This window comes from Lathyrus oleraceus, chromosome 2 (assembly GCF_024323335.1).
Source record: "Lathyrus oleraceus cultivar Zhongwan6 chromosome 2, CAAS_Psat_ZW6_1.0, whole genome shotgun sequence".
Lineage (NCBI taxonomy): Eukaryota > Viridiplantae > Streptophyta > Magnoliopsida > Fabales > Fabaceae > Lathyrus > Lathyrus oleraceus.
Window position 1 is genome coordinate 125,307,158 of NC_066580.1, and position 7,608 is coordinate 125,314,765.

At 39.6% G+C, this 7,608-nt stretch overlaps 1 non-coding gene across 1 annotated transcript; it reads left to right on the plus strand.

The window, feature by feature from the left end:
- Positions 1-6,426: 6,426 nt before the first annotated feature.
- On the plus strand, positions 6,427-6,533 carry LOC127125097 (small nucleolar RNA R71). The gene has a single exon (XR_007804558.1). It is a non-coding gene; the product is annotated as a small nucleolar RNA R71 (small nucleolar RNA).
- Positions 6,534-7,608: the final 1,075 nt, after the last annotated feature.

Below are 7,608 nucleotides of genomic sequence, written 5' to 3' on the forward strand. Positions count from 1 at the left end.
TAGAATAAATCAATAGCTTCATAAAATAATCATAATGTAACATTGGAAAAAAAAACAAAAATGCGAAAGAGAAACAAATACGAACATAATTTGAAATAACATTAATGAATAATCTAGCTAAAACTAAATAACTAAGAAAAACGACTTCTATCCATCTGCATGATCTCTGGCCGGAGGAACAAAGGAGTTAACACGGTATAGCAACTCGTGAAACTGATTTGTCATACTGTTCATGTATCCCAGAAATTCGTGTCTCATGTTAGCGAACTCTTCTCTGAGGGCGTCTTGTTCTGACATCAAAGCTTCAATGGCAGTGTTATAATCAGTTCCGGGCATATGATGTCTAAGGTCGGGTATTGCCGATTCTTCGGTCTGAACAGGTTGAAGAGGAGGATCAATATCATAATAACCAGATGGTGTCTGAGGGTCTGATTCAGCATAAGGAATCTGGTCATCACAAATTTCATAGTCCTGGATGGATTCAGTGGATCTAGCAGGAGAGGGGGTTTCGTTCAGATTGTAGAGCCAGTTATTGCGGTTATGAACACTAGTCCTAGGATTGGGCATGGTGAATAGGCAAAGAACTTGGTTATTAATTATAAGCTCAAACTCGTCAGATCCTAGGTTTGCTATAAACATAGTGTTGAAGAGGAAGGGTATACTCATAATAGTAATGCCACAAAAAGGGCTTAAGTCAAGCATAGGCTGACGTAATCCGATAGCATTACCAATCATGGTTATCAAACCGCCTATTCGAATTGGTGCTCGTTCATCTTGGATAAGGTGGTCTAAATTTGCCAACATAAAAGTGGCACCGTTTACTTGACGGTTCTGGGAAGCACAAAATATGATGAAGAGTTCATCACGTGAAACTGTGGTATTGTTTGGCTTCTTCCCAAATAAGGTGTGGGTCAGGATCTTATGGAAATAACAAAAGGTCGGGTTATGTATGTTTCTAGAGAGAAACTCATGTTCCTCGGGATCGTCATTTCCAGTCAAGCTTCCCCAAAAGTGTTCAAGTTCTCTATATTCAAAAAGTTCTTCTTGGCTCACTATGAATGTGTCAAAGGAGGTAGGGAAACCTAAAAGGTTGGTAAAGTCTTGAATATTAAATTGGTACTCCATGTTAAACATTCTGAACTGGATGAAACCTCTGCTTATTCCTTTCCCATGGCTGGGTAGATAGATCAGGGAACTAAGGAATTCTAGTGTTAGTCCCCGGTAGGTGACGAAATGTCTACGGATAGGAGAGGTTTCCCACCCTATCTGACTCAGCAAATACAGGACACTTTCTCTTAGTCCAAGGGCAGTCATTGCCCAGTCATCAGCATACAGGCTAGGTAGTATCTCTCTCGTGGCTAGTTCCTCAAACTTTTGTTTCCGAGCTTTTCCTCTGAATTTGATACCCATACGATCGATTTGTCCCATCAGGTTAATGTTAGCTAGAGAAAAGAAAAACAAGGGTTTTAGTCAGGATTTGGCCAAATGCCGAAAGAAGAAGAGAAAAGTTTTTAATAAATAAATTAAAAATGAATTAAGAATGAACACTAAACAAAATTTAAAAGAATAATTAAGGAAGAAATAAAAATAAAATAAAAAAATAAAAATTTGTGGGTTGTCTCCCACTAAGCGCTTTGTTTAATGTCGCAAGCTCGACATAAAAACTATCAATTATAATCTATAAGTTCTGGAGGCATTTCGTCTAAGTGCAAGACTTGCGAATCTTCATTGTTTTCTGCATAGTGATAATGTTTTAGACGCTGCCCGTTTACGGTAAATGGTTCAATAGATTTGCCTTTAATTTCTACCGCTCCACTGGGAAAAACATTGGTGATTTGAAAAGGACCTGACCATCTAGATCGTAGTTTTCCTGGGAATAACTTTAGCCTAGAGTTAAATAAAAGGACTGTATCGCCTTGTTTGAAGATTTTCCTTGATATGCGCTTGTCATGCCATTGTTTTGTTCTTTCTTTGTAGATTCTGGTATTTTCGTAAGCGTCTCTTCTGAGTTCCTCTAATTCGCTTATATCAAGGATTCTCTTTTCGCCGGCGGCCTTATAGTTTAAATTTAGATTTTTAATAGCCCAATAGGCTTTATATTCTAATTCTACCGGGAGGTGGCAAGATTTTCCATAAATGAGCTTAAATGGGGTTGTCCCTATGGGAGTTTTGTAAGCAGTTCGGTAAGCCCATAAAGCTTCTGGTAATTTCAATGACCAGTCTTTCCTTGAAGCGGCGACTGTTTTCTCTAGAATCTGTTTGATTTCTCTGTTAGACACTTCCACTTGCCCACTGGTTTGAGGGTGGTAAGGTGTCGCTACTCTATGTCTTACGCCATACTTAAGCAGTAGTTTTTCGAGTACCTTGGATATGAAATGCGATCCACCATCACTGACTACTATTCTTGGGACACCAAACCTTGGAAATATTATATTCTTAAAGAGTCTAGTTACTACTCGTGTGTCGTTTGTTGGAGAAGCTATAGCTTCAATCCATTTTGATACGTAGTCAACTGCCACGAGTATGTATTTGTTACCGAAAGAGGATGGAAAAGGTCCCATGAAGTCTATTCCCCACACGTCGAAAATCTCTACTTCTAAAACGCCCTTTTGCGGCATCTCGTCACGTCTAGATATGTTTCCTGTGCGTTGACATCTGTCACATTTCTCTATAGCTGCATGTACATCCTTCCATATATTTGGCCAATAGAAACCGGCTTGTAGGATTTTAGAGCAGGTCTTGGATGTACTTGCATGTCCACCATAAGGAGCGTAGTGACAGTGTTGGATTATATTTTCTACCTCTTCTTCGGGTATACACCGACGGAAAATACCATCGGGGCCTCTTTTAAAAAGTAAGGGGTCATCCCAGTAATAGTGTTTTATGTCATAGAAGAATCGTTTCTTCTGCTGGTAGGATAAGGTAGGTGGAACTATTCCGGCAGCTAAATAATTGACGAGGTCAGCGTACCACGGTGTAACAGATATAGCTAAGGTGGTTTCTACCTGTTTATCAGCGTTATTTTCTTCCAAAGTAGCTATAAGCTTATCGTACGAGAAATCATCGTTAATTGATGTTCTTTCCGGTTCAAGGTTCTCAAGTCTCGAGAGGTGATCTGCTACTACGTTTTCAGTTCCTTTCTTGTCTTTGATTTCCAAATCGAACTCTTGTAGCAACAGGATCCACCTTAGGAGTCTAGGTTTAGCATCCTTTTTTGTTAAGAGGTATTTGATAGCAGCGTGGTCAGTGTAGATGATTATTTTGGCTCCGACCAAGTAAGAACGAAATTTATCTAGCGCAAACACTACTGCTAGAAGTTCTTTCTCGGTTGTGGCGTAATTCATTTGTGCTTCATCTAGAGTTCTACTTGCGTAATATATAACGTGAAGCTTTTTATCCCTCCGTTGTCCTAAAACAGCACCTACAGTGTAATCACTGACATCACACATTATTTCGAAGGGTTCATTCCAATCGGGTGTCTGCACTATGGGCGCGGAGATCAGTGCTTGTTTAAGCGTTTGAAATGCTTCTAAACATTTATTGTCGAATATGAATTCAGCATCCTTCATTAATAGCCCGGTTAAAGGTTTAGTTATTTTAGAGAAGTCTTTAATGAATCGTCGATAAAAACCGGCATGTCCTAAGAAGCTTCGTACTTCTCTCACAGTTTTCGGGGGTTGAAGGTTTTCGATTACCTCTATTTTGGCTTTGTCTACTTCAATTCCTCTGTTCGAGATGATGTGTCCTAAAACAATTCCTTCTTGTACCATAAAGTGACATTTTTCCCAATTAAGTACTAGGTTTACTTTTACACATCGCTCTAGAACTCTTTCTAGGTTTTCAAGGCATTCTTCAAAGCTTTGTCCGCATACGGAAAAGTCATCCATAAATACTTCCATGATGTTTTCTAGAAAATCAGCGAATATTTCCATCATGCACCTTTGGAAGGTTGCGGGAGCATTACACAAGCCAAACGGCATTCGTCTATAAGCGAAGGTACCAAAAGGACACGTGAACGTTGTCTTTTCTTGGTCATCAGGGTGAATTGGTATTTGAAAGAAGCCTGAGTAACCGTCTAGATAGCAGAAATGAGAATGTTTTGCTAATCGTTCTAACATCTGGTCAATGAATGGTAAAGGGAAATGATCTTTTCGGGTTGCTTTGTTTAGTTTCCTATAGTCAATGCACATTCTCCATCCCGATTCGATTCGTTTGGTTATAGTTTCTCCTTTTTCATTTTCAATGACTGTTACACCTCCTTTCTTTGGTACTACGTGTACAGGACTAACCCATTTGCTATCAGATATAGGATATATGATACCTGCCTCTAATAACTTGGTTATTTCCTTCTTCATTACCTCACTCAGGATCGGGTTTAGTCTCCTCTGGTGTTCCCTAGAAGTTTTACAGTCTTCTTCTAGCATGATGTGGTGCATACAAATAGAAGGACTTATTCCTTTAAGATCGGTGATGTTGTATCCTAGTGCAGTTGGATATTTTCTCAAGATATGCAGGAGTTTTTCTGTTTCGAGTCTTCCTAGGTCAGCATTAACTATCACTGGTCGTTCAAGTTCTAAGTCTAGGAATTCATATCTCAGATTTTTGGGAAGTGTTTTCAGGTCTAGGGTTGGTTTCTTAAGGCATTGCGTAGGGTCCGGTGTTATTGCTAAACATTGGTTAAGTTTGTCTTCTACAAGATAGTCAGATGATGTGTCTTTTTCTAACTCTGTTTCTTTTATGCATTCATCGATGATATCCATGAAGTAACATGTATCTTCTATTGCAGGTGCTTTCAAAATTGGGAAAGAATGAACTCAATTTTCTCTTCTCCTACTTCGAAAGTGAGTCGTCCTTGTGTTTACGTCTATGATTGCACCGGCCGTTGCTAAGAACGGTCTTCCCAGTATAATGGGTGTAACTTCATCTTCTCTAATATCCATAATTATAAAATCAGTTGGAATGTAGAATTGACCTATGCGCACTGGAACGTTTTCAAGAATTCCTACAGGATATTTAACGGAACGATCTGCTAGTTGCACAGACATTTTAGTTGGTCTTAATTCTCCCATTTCAAGTCTCTTGCATATGGATAAAGGCATAACACTAATACCGACTCCTAAATCGCATAAGGCTTTGTCAATGACAAATTTTCCTATGTGACAGGGTATAGAGAAACTACCTGGGTCTTTAAGTTTAGGAGGCATATTCTGGATTATAGCGCTACATTCAGCGGTGAGTGTAACGGTTTCGCTATCTTCAAGTTTCCTTTTATTAGAAAGAATTTCTTTTAAGAACTTGGCATATGAGGGAATTTGCGTAATAGCTTCTGTAAACGGAATTGTGACGTTTAATTGTTTTAGTAGATCAACAAGTTTTTTGAATTGGCCCGCATCTTTGGTTTTAATAAGCCTTTGAGGGTAAGGGATAGGTGGTTTATAAGGTGGTGGAGGTACATAAGGTTCCTTCTTTTCTACGGTTTCCTTATTACTCTCTTCCTTTTCCTTAGGTTCACTTTCCTCCTCAGTTGACTTTTTAGAGTTTTGGTTTTCTATCCTTGGGTCAGACGGTCCTTCCACTTCCGTTCCACTTCTCAGTATAATTGCATGAGCGTGGCTTCTTGGGTTAGGTTGGGGTTGGCCAGGAAATGTACCAGTTGGGGCAGCAGTAGGCGCTTGTTGTTGAGCTACTTGTGATATTTGCGTTTCCAGCATTTTGTTATGGGTAGCCAGGGCATCTACTTTACTTGCTAGTTGTTTAATTTGTTCGCCAGTGTGTACATTCTGGTTTAAGAAATCTTTATTGGTTTGCTGTTGAGAAGCTATAAAGTTTTCCATCATGATTTCCAAGTTGGATTTCCTAGGGGCGTTATTGTTAGGTGTAGATGGGATCAGCTTTTGATATCCTGGAGGTATAGTTGGGGCTTGATTTGGAGATTGTCCAGGTGCGTATAAAGCATTATCACTCTTATATGAAAAATTGGGATGATTCTTCCAATTTGAGTTATAGGTATGCGAGTAGGGGCTTCCTTGAGCATAGTTTACTTGCTCCGCTTGGATTCCTGTTAGGAGTTGACAATCTGCAGGAGTGTGACCTTGGATTCCACAGACTTCGCAATTCTGAGTTATGGCAACCACGGTGGCTGGAGGTGATACATTTAAACTTTCAATTTTCTGGACCAGAGCATCCACTTTTGCATTAACATGATCAAGGTTACTTATCTCGTACATGCCAGTTTTCGTTTGAGGTTTTTCTACCATTGTTCGTTCGCTTCCCCACTGATAGTGGTTTTGAGCCATGCTTTCGATAAGTTGGTAAGCATCAGCATAAGGTTAGTTCATTAGTGCACCACCTGCGGCGGCGTCTATTGTTAACCTCGTGTTGTACAGGAGACCATTATAGAAGGTATGAATTACTAACCAGTCTTCTAAACCATGGTGTGGACAAAGTCTCATCATGTCTTTGTATCTTTCCCATGCTTCGAAGAGAGACTCGTTATCTTTCTGTTTAAATCCATTTATCTGGGCTCTTAACATAGCTGTTTTGCTCGGCGGAAAATATCAGACAAGAAAAACTTTCTTCAACTCGTTCCATGTGGTAACTAAGTTGGAAGGAAGAGATTGAAGCCATCTTCTAGCGCTATCTCTTAACGAGAAAGGAAAAAGACGAAGTCGAATTGCCTCTGAAGTGACACCGTTAGCTTTAACAGTATCAGCGTATTGGACAAATACGGATAAATGAAGGTTTGGATCCTCGGTAGGATTTCCAGAGAATTGGTTCTGTTGCACTGCCTGCAACAGTGAAGGTTTAAGTTCAAAGTTGTTTGCTTCGATTGCGGGTGGAGCAATACTCGAATGCGGCTCATCTTGCGATGGAGCGGCGTAATCTCGAAGAGCACGAGCTGGTTCTGCCATCTCGGGTATCGGCGAAGGAAGAAGATTTTTGAGATCAGGAAGTTCGACAGGAGGGAGATTGTTTGCAGCACGATATTCCCGAATTCGTCGTAAGACTCGGAGATATAGTTCGACATCGTTGATTCGTAAGTAGAACGGCTCGCCTTGTGAGCGAGTGTGTGGCATACAAATCAACGAAAGAAAGAAAAGAAAAGGAAAATAAGCCTTAGTCTCTACAGCGTAACAGAAGAGTTACGATATCGACTAAATAAAAGTCCCCGACAACGGCGCCAAAAACTTGATCGCGACTTTATGAGTCGAATTTGAGGTACAAACTGCAAGTGCACAGTTCTATCGCGTAGTTTTAAAAGATATCGATCCCACAGGGACTTATGAATCGATATACCGTTTTCTAAGGTTACTTCGTAAAGCTAAGGCGGGTAATACTTTGATTGTTTGGGGAAAAGTTAAAACTAAAAATAGGATCTAAATTAAATATCAACTAAACGGATATCAGTATGTAGTTTGTCGTAATTAGGGAATCAATTCTTCGTTAGTTTCTTGGTTTTAAAATAAATCTTTTCAGTTTACACTATTGATTAAAAGTCTTATCTCAAACTCTCGCTCTGTTGAATGAACTATGATTTTATATTAACGTAGCTGTCACTTATTAGTTAAGTCAAAAACCACTTTTTGAAAACAATAGAATCCGTAGAAA